The sequence below is a fragment of the Rhinatrema bivittatum genome, chromosome 8 (assembly GCF_901001135.1).
Source record: "Rhinatrema bivittatum chromosome 8, aRhiBiv1.1, whole genome shotgun sequence".
NCBI lineage: Eukaryota > Metazoa > Chordata > Amphibia > Gymnophiona > Rhinatrematidae > Rhinatrema > Rhinatrema bivittatum.
This window is the reverse complement of record NC_042622.1, coordinates 29,580,923-29,594,989: the sequence shown is the minus strand read 5'-3', so window position 1 is coordinate 29,594,989 and position 14,067 is coordinate 29,580,923.

Below are 14,067 nucleotides of genomic sequence, written 5' to 3'. Positions count from 1 at the left end.
AGAGGAGACTCGGACGCGGCTGGTTGAGGAATTGTTGATTAGGCTCAGGCCTGTCAGCTGTGTGGTAGGCCTCAGGGGCGATTTTCCCGCTCACATACGACCACAACCTACTTTCTGGGCGCAAATTTGTGCACGTACTCCCCAACACTGGTGGAAGGCATGCAGGAGGCCACCTCGATCCCACTACAGAAGGACTATGGCACCAGACAAAACGGTCTAAGCGCCTGCTTATGTGTAAGGCCAATCCAGCCATCACTCTCTCTTCACCTGTGTCAGTGCTGCTTGGATGCTCAAGGCAATTTGGCTACTTCAGATTTTTCCACTGTGGGGCAGAAGGTGACATGGTAGACATGTCCCCCTCCCCCCTCCCTTGTTCCTGATGACAGAGGTATCTCCGGCAGAAGGGTTGGCTTGGCCCTGGTTTGGATCCATCCTCTCTTTCCTGGGTAGAATTTTTCCAGGGTCTGCAGGCTTTTCTGCAGGGGCGCCCAGCGGAGGAGAAGCAACCTTGAAGAAGGAGTTGCGTACTCACAGCTCTCGTTTGTCAGTCACTGCGGTCAAGCACCACAGGGAGGCTGTCCAGGTTCTTGTGGCCTGGTTTTGGCCTCTGTTGGAAACAGGATGCTGGGCTTGATGGACCCTTGGTCTGACCCAGCATGGCAATTTCTTATGTTCCGGGGGATGTGGATCATGATACCTCAAATGACTCCAAGAGGGACTTGGATTACTCCCCAGTGGAAGGAGGGAGAAATTCCACGTGCTTTGGAACTGCATCGGATTCTGCTCCATTTTTTTTTTTTCACAGAGATGAGTTGCCGAGTCTATTGGCTCAGACCCTGAAGACACTCCGTGTGGACGGGGGTGACATGGTGGGCTTGCAAATGAAAGATTCATTATTAGTCACCTTACGCAAGGCATCCTTTTTCTTTCTCCTTCTGGATCCAATTCAAGAATTGATTGTCCTTGACTGGAGAGCCCCGGAGGAAAATTTTAAAGGGGGGGGGGGGGCACTTTAGCGGTTTATACCCCTTGGATCTAAAGGGAAGGGAGCAGTTGTGAATCCCAAAAGATGAATCCCAAGCAAACCACCAATCCAGTAGGAAGAGGAGCAGCTCTATAAGATGCTCACGAAGGGATTATTCACGCTATCCGTAAGCAGACCTTTGAGGCCATGGCTATAAAGTTGAAGATTGCTTCTTGCTGCTGTCTGGGGGCTCAGGATGGTTTACGTCTCTCTCAGGAGATGCAAGGAGCAGGGTCCGACAGTGGAACCAGGTGCCGCATTCTTAGCCGATGCAAGCTGTGACTTGGTGCAGCTCGACACTTCAAAGATTCCCGGTTTCATCCCTACAGAGGAGCACCTACTCAAAGGTCTCAGTCCTTTCAGCCTAGAAAGCTTTGGGGCCGGGACACCTCGATCTTCACAACAAAGGAGTGCAGGAGATAGGTGGGCATCTCTCTCTTTTATCAGAGGTGGGTCCAGCTTACAACAGACCAGTGGGTCCTGCACATGGTGAAGGATGGCTGTGCTCTGGAATTTTGCCGAATTCTTCCGGATGGCGGTATGGTCTCTCCATGCAACTCTCTACAGAGGACAGTGGCAATGGAGACTTAGGAGTGAGTGCCAAGGTGGTGGCCTGGATTGCAAACTGGTTGACGGACAGAAGACAATGTGTGATGATAAATGGAACTTACTCTGAAGAGAGAGCGGTGTTAAGCGGAGTGCAGCAAGGATCAGTGTTTGGACAGGTCCTTTTCAATATCTTTGAGAGCGACATTGCTGACTGGATAGAAGGTAAGGTTTGTCTCTTTGCGGATGATACTAAGATCTGCAATAGAGTGGACACGCCGGAAGGAGTGGAAAGAATGAAATGGGATTTAAGGAAGCTGCAAGAGTGGGCGAAGATATGGCAGCTGATATTCAATGCCAAGAAGTACAGAGTCATGCATCTGGGGTGTGGAAATCCAAAAGAACTGTATTTGTGGGGTGGGGGGGGGGGGAGGGGTGTGAAGGGCTGATGTGCACAGAGCAAGAGAGGGTCCTTGGGGTGATAGTATCTAGCAATCTGAAGTCAGCAAAACAATGTGACAAGGCGATAGCGAAAGCCAGAAGAATGTTGGGCTGCATAGAGGACTATCTAGTAAGAGAAAGGAAGCGATGATCCCCTTGTACAGGACCTTGGTGAGGCCTTACCTGGAGTACAGTGTTCAGTTCTGGAGACCGTATCTCCAAAGGGACAGAGACAGGATGCAGGCAGTACAGAGAATGGCTACCAAAAAGGTGGAGGGTGTACATAAAATGACTTGAGAGATTGAAGAACCTAAATATGTATATCCTGGAGGAGAGGAGGAGCAGGGATGATATGATACAGACTTTCAGATACTTGAAAAGTTTTAATGATCCATGGTCAACAACAAACCTTTTCCATTGGAAATAAATCAGAACTTGGGGGGGGTCACGATTTGAAACTCCAGGGAGGAAGACTTAGAACCGATGTCAGGAAGTATTTCTTCACTGAGAGAGTGGTGGATGCCTGGAATGCCCTTCCAGAGGAAGTGGTGAAGATGAAAACTGTGAAGGATTTCAAAGGGGCATGGGATAAACACTGTGGATCCATAAAGGCTAGAGGATGGGAATGAAGAGAAGAGCCATGGGGGTGGCTTGCTGGAATGGTGGCTACTACCTAGTGATTACTTCCCTTACTCAATAAGCCTTCACCCAGTTAATGCAACTCCAACATTGCTCTCTGCTTCAATGGCAAGGGGAAATGTGGAAAAGAGAATTTGCATTCAGACAACAACCAACAAGGACTGAATTACACAGTCTGAGTAAACAAATAAGCATGGAGGTAGCTTGCTTATTGCAGCAGTTATTACCATAAACCAATTAAGCCTGATACTTCACTTTGCATATACAGTGTTGCTTTATGCTTCAACAGCAGGGGGAAAAGAGGATTTACATTCAGACAACATCCAACAAGGCATTGATCTGTGCAGTCTGGGTAAACAAGCATTGGGGTAACTTACTTGATGCGGTGGTTACTACCCTTAACCATTAAGCCTTATGATTTACCTTTGATGCAACTGCAACATTACTCTCTGCATCAACAGCAGGGGATGGCAGGAAATTCGAATCAAACAGTTACCAACAAGGGCCTTGAACTTGGTGGTTGGTGAAACAGTTAAGTATGGGAAAATAAGTGTGGGAGCTTGCTGGGCAGACTGGATGGGCCATTTGGCCTTTTTCTGCCATCATGTCTCTGTTAAGGAGGCTGTTGGATTTGAAGGCTGTAATTCCTGTTCCCAGATCACAGGAAAACACAGGGTGCTATTCCATTTATTTTGTCATTCCTAAAAAAGAGGAAGGGGTCTTTTCAGCTCATCCTGGATCTCAAAGGTGTCAAGCAGCATTTGAGTGTGGCTCATTTCCAAATGGAAACTCTAAAGTTCTGTAATAATGGCAGTAGAAACAGGAATTTCTCACCTCTCTTGACCTGCTGGAGGCATATCTCCATATGTCTATTCGTCAGGAACAGTTTCCTACACTTTGCAGTACTGGATTGTCATTATCAATTTCAGGCTCTCCCCTTCGGGCTGGTGCCTACACCTAGGACTTTCTCCAAGATCATGGTGGTGGTAGCAGCAGCAGCTCTGTGCAAGGAGGACATTAGTCTATCCATATATGAACTGGTTGATAACATTTGCATTAACTTTAAGGGCTGGTTAACTGAGCTCTGGCTTCCCATTTGGTTGGAATAAGTGGTTGACTGTTAATAGACAAGTTCAAGGAATCAGTTTGTCCACAGTTTGGCTTTTCCAGAGAATACTGGCAGGCTGTCAGGGTAGGACTATATGTCCATGACATCAGCGAGTCAGTTTTACTCTGTCTCCATCTGGTGGTAGAGGTACATAACCCACGTGTGGCTTGGCCTGCCTTCTTTAGAGGAAAGGAAATCAGGTAAGTAGGAATTTCTCCTTTATTGTCCTCCTCCCCACTCTGAGCACAGCACTCCTTTCCACCTTTCTTAGCCCTTCTCCAGCCGCATCTTGTCCTCAAGTCCATGCCCAGCACATTGTGATCCCCTGCCCAAGCCTGATCCCAACATCCTTCTCCTTTGCCAAGCCTGGTGACACCAGTCACCCACCCTTAACACAACACCATCACACAGCTCACCCCTGCCCAATGACAGCACTCCTACCTACCCAGTCTGACCCTCTTCCCTAAGATTTGTCTCCTCCCAACCTATGGCTACCTTAACCCCAGCCCGATCCCAGCAATCCCTTCACCTCTGCCCAATCTGGGCCTAGTACACTCCTCATCCCCCTCCCTAACTCAACCCCACCCTAATTCCTGACCCCATGCCCCAGCCCGTATCCAGCACAATCTACCTCCTCCACTCACCACCTCCCATTAACCCAAAGAAATACCAAACCACAGCAAAACAATTTCAGCAAAAGTAAAAGAAATGAAAAGGGTCCCCACCCATCAAACCCAATTCAACCAAGCTCTCTACGGCTGCCAACACCTCACCCAATCTTTCCCCACTCCAGCCCTTACGCCGTCGCGGGTCCAGTCGCTTCTGCGCAGCTGCTGCATTACAAAATAGCCGTCAATGAATCAGATATCATTGACATTTCATTGTATGGCAGAATATTCTACACATCATGATGTCAGCCTTGCAGTCACCAGCAGCCATTTTTGGAATTGCTAACTGTTCCATAGTAGCTGGGTCTGGCTGTTGGGGACGGATGGGTTGCACTCCCACGAGCCGTGAACATACTACAGCCACCTGCTCATCATATCAGTTACAATAAGCATAAGGAACCATGAAGGGAGCATTAGAAAGGGAAAAGCAAGATTGCTTGTTGTAAACAATGTTTTGCCATAGCTAGCAGGCTGAATTATCCATAACATGTGATGTGACATCATCCAGTGGCAAAGAACGTACCTCTCTCTGGGGCCAATGCAATAACATGTGGGTTAAAACTAGATGCTGACACTCAGTGTCCAGCATAACACACAGGTTAAAAAAAAAAAAAAGTCACTCCAGCTGCAGTAAGCGAATTGTATGCAAATGCGTCGGGAGTTTAAAGACTGTGGGAAATGGAAAACGTGCAGACAAATCTGAGTTAAATGCACGCTCAGCACAATCTGAATACATATTTTAAACTAAAGGAAGAGGGGAAGACTCTTGTAAGTGATTTGTGCACACAAAGCATTTTTTCTGTGCAGAAATCCCGATTACAGGGCCCAGTGTCAGCACGTCGGCTTCTGTTCAAAGACTGACACTAGCACTGAGAACCTGCCTGCACCTCTCTGCAACTGGGGGTAATCATGAATGCCTTCCTTAGGATTGGATTTCCATGCAAGGGTGCTAAGCAGGACCCAGCTTTATATGCACATTTTTTTGTGAGAACTCCTTGTTGAGTCAGGAATAACATTTGCACACAAAAAATGTGGGTACAAGAGGGTAAAACTGTGCTCTGCTAAACACGTTACTGTGTCAGTGCTGCCCCCCTCATATCTAGTAGAGCTTTTTACACTAAGCAGCACAAGTGGGAACGCTCACGCAGGCGCTGCCTTGTGAGCCTGAGCAGGTGATTTTACAGCTAGGTTAATTCGGAGGGAACCAAAATGGATTTACACTGTTAATAGTCTTACTCCACAGGGCCTGAGCAACGAGACTGTAAAAAACACATTGAGTATTGGTTTGTAGTTCTCTGTCCTATCTCATTTGCATTAACTTCAATTGCCTCTTCATTAGTTCTGATTGGCTGGCGCCTCTTCACGCCAATTCTTCAGCATTAAAAGGATCTTTGTTGTGTTTTACCTGTGCACTCCCGGTCACTCTCTATGCTGAAAGATGCAGGCATGTTTAAACCCCTTTAGTTGAATAAGTTTCCCATCGTTCTTTTGTTTCCACACTCTTCGTTTTACCTTTGTATTTTCAGAACTGTTAAGCTTATTGTCATCCCTCCCAACGCAGCCTCACGGCAAAACACGGGCTCCCTGTCTGGGGACTTGTTGGAATATGATGATGTGCCTTGTGTAAACTGTGGAGTTGCCGAACTACGGGCCGATACAGTAAAGCGCGGCCGCGGTTACCCTGTTTCTAACCCAATTTGGACGCGTAAGGCGAACCCGCGATTCAGTATCAGGTTTTACGCGTCCTTACCGCTTGCCGAAATGGGCGCGTATCCGTCTCCACCCGCCGCATGTATATGATATGTTAATGATCGATTTAGCTATTCCCTCCGCTACAGTAACATGCGCCCAGATTATCGCCCTTTTAACCAGCTTATTTGCCGCGTCTTTAACCTGCATATTTACCGCCTAGCCTGACCTTAGTGTTAGTGTGGTGTTCAGTCAGCTTTGTACCGGACAGCGCCACGGACAACATGTATATTATTGCTCTGGCGCTATTTTTCATTCAGTTGAGAAGCAGAATGAGAAATGCTCGGCAGATTGGAGAGACGAACAGGGGAGCCCAGCAGCAAGGAGAACCCAGCCGACCGGAGAACCCAGCAGCAAGACCGGAGGAGGTATGTGATATGTTTCGGTTCAACTGTACCATCCATCCACATCTGTGGGCGTCTGAGGCTCCGGAGGTGGATGCCTTTACGGACGCTATGCTCCGGATCCAGCGGAGACGTGGACGTCTCTACGGGCACCGGAGAGATGGGCGTCCGTTACGCATCCTGAGGCTCCGGGTCCAGCGGAGACATGGACACCTCTACCGATGCCTATACGGAGCCTTCCTCCTGTGTCTAGAATAAAGCTGTAGTAGACGCTGACGCTGAAATAAGAACGCATAGCTGATTTAAGAATACAAACGTGAGAATACAGTGTTGCAAATCCATGTATGTACTGTTAAATAATTTTTATGTGCTGCCAGTCAAAATGTACACCAGAGAGTCCACAGTGTTGCATATCCATGTATGTGTATGTGTTAAAGGATTTATATGTGTTCATCTATTAATTTCGTGTGTTTGCCTCTGTTGTATTCCATGCAGGCAGAGCACTGTGCCATCGGCAGGCCAGGCCATCAGCCGGCCAGGACATTTCATTCACACACTGACAACTCTGTTTGGCATGTGAGAGCGATATGTTGTCCGAACCTACCGGCTGAGCTCACAGGCAATCTTGTTCCTCTATTAAGATCTGGGCTGCGACCTAGACCCCCAGGCCAATCGCCACCATGCTGTGCCAAGGTTGACTAAACTTCTCAGTGCCTTAAATTTTTTTGGTATCGGAAGTTTTCAAAACCCCATGTCATTGCAGGTATGATGCAGGCCTCCATTTCACAGCATCTGTCACAGGTGTGGAAGTACATAGTCTATCCTACAGATCCAGCTGAGCTGCAACAGATCGCAGTGGGTTCATGGGTATTGCGGGGATGCCAAAAGTGTTGGGTGCTATCGACTGCACTCATATTGCGTTTATCCCCAAGTCGGAACAAGAGAGTGCATTCCGGAATCGCAAGCACTTCCATTCCATGAATGTGCAAGTGGTTTGCGATGCGCACCATCTGATTCTAAATGGTGTAGCGAAGTATCCTGGGAGCTGCCATGACACCTACATTCTCGCACATTCAGCTCTGGGGACCCAATTCACAGAGGGAAAGTATGGTGAAGGTTGGCTACTTAGTAAGTGACAATGGCTACTGCCTGGGATTCTGTCTGTCATTTGTGTGCAGATCTGGGGATGTTCTGGATGATCGGTATACAGTTATGTTTATGATGTTTGGCACTGCAAAGTTGTTTTTGATGCATTCTGGATTATTGATCCTATAGGTGATGGCGGCTATGGGTGTAAGCCCTGGTTGCTAACTCCACTCCAGTCCCCATGCACAGCCGCCGAAAAACGCTACAATGAGGCTCATGGCAGCACCAGAAACATGATTGCGCGCACATTTGGAGTTCTGAAGGGGCATTTCCGATGTCTGGATCGCTCAGGGGGAGCCCTGCAGTACGGTGCAGAAAAGGTGGTGAGCATAATTGTTGCCTGCTGCATGCTACACCACATTTGTCAGAGTTGGTATGGATGCAGAGGTAGACAAAAACTTGCCACCAGATCCACCTGTGGAGCTGGCAGCTGAAGCGGACAACACTGCACGGGGTCATGAAGTCCGACAAAGGATAATTGAAAGTTATTTCTCTTGTAAGTTATTAAATGTCATACATTCGTTTTCCTAACTGCTCTTATAGGACCACTCCTGTCTACAGTGCCCCATACTGATGTGGCGCTTTCATTGTAGTTTATTGCTGTGATTAATTGTAGATATTAATCCTCTCTCTACCTCTACGGGCTATTTACTCTTGTCTTGTTTTTCTTTTTGTTTCAGAAGCTGAGATGGATCTATTTAAAAAGTCACCCCTCAGACCAGAACATATAACAGGAAGATGACCCCTCCATCAAACCCTTTACAATTCAAAGGTTTTCATTGTATCCATATTTTGTTAAATGGTATTTGTCGAGGTAGGAAATGTAAAAATGTTAAAACTTTGTCAACCCATTGAAACCTGATTTATTCTTTCCTCTTGTATGGACATCTAGGCCTTTTCCAGCCACCAAAATATTAATAATAGTCTAGAGTTTTTAATGGTTGAATGTATATCCCTTGATGAGTTACATCGATATAAAGTTTACAAACATTTTACAGACATCTATTTTTCCTTGTATGAATATGAAAGCTTTTCCCAGCAATAAAAACATACTTGTGTTCTGTTTTTCAAGGTTCCATTTACATTTCGTGAAGTATTACATCAATAATGTATGTCTACCCATTGTATACAACATTCTTGTCTTTCCCTGTCTTTTATACCCTAGCAGGTGGAGTGCCCCTCCAGCACCAAGGATCCCCCCCAGGCCCTACTCCTGCCATTTGTGCCTTCATACCAGACCTAGGGGATGGGGTGACATCGACATTATGAACACAGTATGTCCCCCTGCCAACCGCAATGACAATGTTGCTCTTAATTCCCCCTACGGCATGGTCTCTTCCCTTGCCCTACCCATCCTATCCCGCATGTATAAACCTATAAGAATTTTAAAATTTGCTATTATGCTATGTTGCAATAGTCAAGTAAATATTACAATTATTTAAATAAGGGTGGACTTTTCATTGACTCTGCACGACTCTATTGGATTGTTCTCTAACTTGATGAGCCCTGACCCCGTCTGTAATTTGTAGGCCTGCTACTCTATAGCAGTACATGATGCAGTCTGCTAGCTATCTCAACAATAGGCATAGCAGTGGCTAAATCTACAGGCTGTTGGGATCATAACAGATTAATAGGTAAGATGACTGACGAGGCAGAATTCTGCTCCTGTAGTAAGTGAAGGTCTGTTTAATCTTAAACTATGAAGGACTCATCTTCATGGGCGTGAGGTTTCACCAAGAATGAACCAGCTTTCCATTTTTAATCAAGCCATTGTGCTACCGCTGTTTGGTAGAAACTTTGGGTGGGTGCAGAGTAGCACCCTATTTTGAAACAATTGCATAAAAAGGATAATGAACTAATGCCTAAAGTTTGCTGACTTCTGGCTGAGGTTACTGTGAGCAGGAATATTACTGTCTGTCAGAAACTTGAGTGAGGGGGCTGCCAACTGTTCAAAAGAGCAACTTCATCAGTTGTTCCAGGACTGTGCTTAGATCGTGCAAGGAGAAGAGTTAGGTTTTCCTAGCCGTCCCTGCCCCCGATAGCTTCTGTTCGTCTGCTTAAAGTATTTATTAAGCTGCTGTTCTGAGGAAAATCTTATTTATGCAGGGGCTATGGCAATGATTATAATACAGGGACAGAACATATTAGGGAAACAAAAAAAAATAAAATAAAAGAAACCAATTACAAAAGCATGCTTGACATCTAGTGCTGATCAGATTACAATTATTTACTGCTAGCATCTCATAGCTCTGGCATATGTAAAATGCTAAAAAGCCTTAACTTCATAACGTACTAAACAGGATTGGAGCCCAGTGTCTCAGCCACATGGGATATTGCTATCTGGGTCCCTGCTCTGGCGGTTTCTCCCTTCTCAGGACCTCAGTGTAGCAATAGAGGGGACAACCTAGTCCCTAAAGCAACAGGCTGTTCAGCTCTCCAATCTCTGATTGCTGTAGCGGGGAGGAGGCAGCAGAACTCAGATGGGTTATCTTCTTTGGATGGGTAACGATTAAACGACAACAACCCTGAGTGCTTGCACTCCCTGTGCTTTTATGGCCTTACCTATGCATAATTCAGCAACTTAATGCATAGTCAGGTGAAGGCGTAATTAAGGCTTTTAATTGGCTGATTTTGTGCTCTTTTCCCCATCCTTTGTTCCTGCTCCAGGTTCAGCAAGCTGTCAGTCTAAAGGACCAACTATTCAAACTTGACAATGCACTGATTGGGCTACTTCAAGAGTAGAACCTGAGCCATAAAAAGGTCCCTAGTGTTCTGGCTATACAGATTCAGCAAGCCCCAATTGGCTTTGGGTTGCTCTCGGCCTAACTAGCTCCAGCTAGGCTAGGATGGCCTACATATGTCAACTTGGTCATGAACACACAGCTTCTGCAAGTCTCTTATTTCTGCATGTGGCAGCAGATAGCCAAACAGGCCAAGATCCGTTTTTACTGACACAGTTTCTTTGCTGCTTATCCTGTTAGCAAGAATTAGAATATTTACTACAATCCCCCGCAACAGGAGATTTTACAACTGGTGATTTAGTATGTCACAACCTGTTCATGAATTTGGACATTAATGAATGAACAGAGGTGGGCCTAGGCTCAGTTTGAACATGGTAAGCTGCTTTGGCACTGAGATGTACTCTTACTGCTGAGGTGGCAAGTCCTATTCAGAAAGCGAGAGCAGGTAATTTAATGTAATTGTAAGTGAATAGATTCAAAGTGTTATGCTAACCCCATGTGCAAAACCTTTACCAGTTGAAACCATAAGCTGTTTGAGTTGAAGGTTTCCTGGCAGACACTAATATGTCCTCCATTGCTTTAGGGAAGGACAAGTATTATTGAGCATGCAACATACAAGCTTTCAAGCTGAGGAAGGGAGGGAAAGGTTCAGATCAAATACACCCCTCTTCTTGAGTTAAGTATGGATATGATTGGAGAGGTATTGGAGGCTGATTGAAGATCTTTACTGGATATATGAACTAGACATATCTGGGCCACATTAACACAATGAGGATTAGACAGGCTTTATCCGTCAGTACTTTTTCCAGCATTGTGGCTATTAGGGGAAAACTGGTGGGAAAATATGAATGAGATCTGCCTTGCAACCTGGCAGAAATGCATCCTGAGCAGATCTGAAGTTGCTGGGAAGAACTGAGCAAAACTTTACTAGTTTGCTCACAGCCCCAGCACCTCAGACCATTGGATGTTGATTACAGAAGGGACCATTCATATTCTGCTAAACTCAATCTACCAACCTGTTGGAGCTTGCTGGAAGATATAGATTGCTTGCAGTAGCTTGATAGCTGCATACTAATTCCCAGATTTTTTAAATTGCGTCTTCGCACAGAGTCAAAGATCCTGTGTCGCACTTGTTCATGTAGAACCTGGCAACATGATTGTCTGTTTAAACAAGAATGCTCTTCCCTTGAAGGAGGTGAGGGAAAGGTATTAGAATGTACTATAACACTCAATTAAAGGAAGTTGATTCGCCACGAATGACCATACCCCTTGAGTTCAAAAAGAGCCTGTGGAGGGCCCCTAACCATTGGGGAGGCATCTGTTAATAAGGTTACTTAGTTGGGGGCAAAAGGTGTTCCTTCCAGATGAATAAAAGGGGTCCAGCCACAGATTCAATTCCTGCTTCATTTCTTTTGATATCTCCATTGTTGGTAGGGCTGAGTAAACTGGTCCCATTGGATATAAATGGGCACAGTAGAGGAGACAGATGTAGGCAGTCAATTGCTGCTGCCATGTAAGCACCTCTTTGGTAGTTGACTGAGCTAAGTTCAGTAATCTGTGAGCCACTGCCCAGAGTTTGAGCTTCAGCTGAAGGAAGGAAAGCTCTCTCCTGCAAAAGAACTTGAGTTGCTGGAAGGGCATCAGAATAGATTACTTAAAATCCACAAGTAAGGCCAATGATTGTGAGAGGCAGATTGAATGTGCTGCTGCTCCAGCTGGGCCTTTGATGAAGATCATGAGGGCCAGATGCCAAAGGGGGGAACTGTACACTGATAATGGGAAGAGTCCACCATATAACATAGGTATTGCCAAGAGGAGGGATGGAGGGTAATGTGAACACAAAATTCTTTTAGATCCAGAACTTACATCCACTCCCCTTTCTGGAGCAAGGGGAGGAGTGGGTGGAGGGGGATTTGTTTTGAATTGCTCCTGAAATAGATACTTGTTCAGCCTTCTTAAATCCAAGATAAGGCTCAGGCTCCCAGATTTCTTTTGGGGGGGGGGGGGGGGGGTAAGAAATAGGAGGAGTAGAACATCTGGCCATAGAGATGGGGAGGAACCGCTTTTAAGCACCCATTGTTCAAGGAGTGACTCCAGTGCCAGGCACAGCTATGTGGAACGAGATGGATTTGAACTGAAGGCTGAACTATAAGGACATGCTGAGGAAAGGTTTGTTTTGGGTTTTTTTTAAAACATAGCCTTAAAGTGCTATTTGGAGGTTGCTGACACAAGGCGACTAAATAAAAGCTTTGAAAATTCTTTATGAAAACATGGAGGTACAGATCCTGTACTAGTTCCTGGATAAAGAGACTGAAGGAGCTCACAAGGTGCAACATCAGAGTAGGAATTCCCTCACATACAGGCCGATACAGTAAAAGTCGCGGGAGAGCAGGCGACCTGGCGCATGCACAGATTCACTAAATTAATTTATTTAAATTCGGGCTCATGGCAAAAAGAGGCACTAGGGACACTAGCACATCCCTAGTGCCTCTTTTCGGACAGGAGCAGCGGCTGGCAGTGGGTTTAACAGCCAACGCTCAATTTTGCCGGCGACAGTTCTAGAGCCTGACGACAGGCATGGGTTCGGAAACTGGGCGCCAGCAAAATTGAGCATCTGGTTTCAACCCATGAGCCGCAGGCCCATTTCCAATTTTTTTTTTTTAAACTTTGGGGGGCCTCACACTTAATATCGCCATGCTATTAAGTCGGAGGGTGCACAGAAAAGCAGTTTTTACTGCTTTTCTGTGCACTTCCCCAGCGCCAGCAGCAATTAACGCCTATCTTTGGGTAGGTGCTAATTTCTTAAAGTAAAATGTGCAGCTTGGCTGCACATTTTGCTTTCTGAATCGCGCAGAAATACCTAATAGGGCCATCAACATGCATTTGCCTGTTGCAGGTGCTATTAGGTTCGGGAGGTTTGGATGTGCGTTTTGGACTGAATAAGGGGTAAAGCTAGCACGTCAAAAACGCACGTCCAATCACAGGTTAATAGTGCGCTCCGCCGGAGCACACTGTACTGTATCAGCCTGATACTGAGTAGAGTGAAAAGCTCTAGTAGCTATGAGGGATAAATGCTTTCAGTACCAACTAGAGGACATCAATGCCTATGTTATGGCTTATTCAGCCTTGCTAATTGATAGAAAATAAAGTTTGCATAGAGTTAAAGGTTGTTGCCATGGTCTTTGGTGCAATTGAACTAGCAAAGCGTAATTGGTCCGAAACTGATTCAGCAAATTCCAATGTAAAATATGGAGCAGGCTATTTACATTGGGAACAGCATCTCATAAGACAGGTCTATTGCAATGCTTTTCTAGCCAATCAGAACAAATATTTACAAATCCCTCCCCAACAAAATCAAAACAGCATTTAGATACTATTCCCTGCATAAAACATAAGGTGCCAAATTTGAAAAATCTACCATCTTCCTGTAGGTAAAATGCTGTGGCTACAGGACCACTTCATACCATGTCCGAGAGAGCATGGAGAAATTGCTTCCCTGATAATTTTGATGGACTCGGGACCAATGGGTTATGCTCCCCTACCAGCAGATGGAAAAGCTGATGGTACAGTATATATAGTGCTGCAGTGACCCCAGCCTGCCAGCATTCTCTTCAAAAGCAAAAAAAAGACTTAATTAAAAAAAACAAAAACCCCCACACAT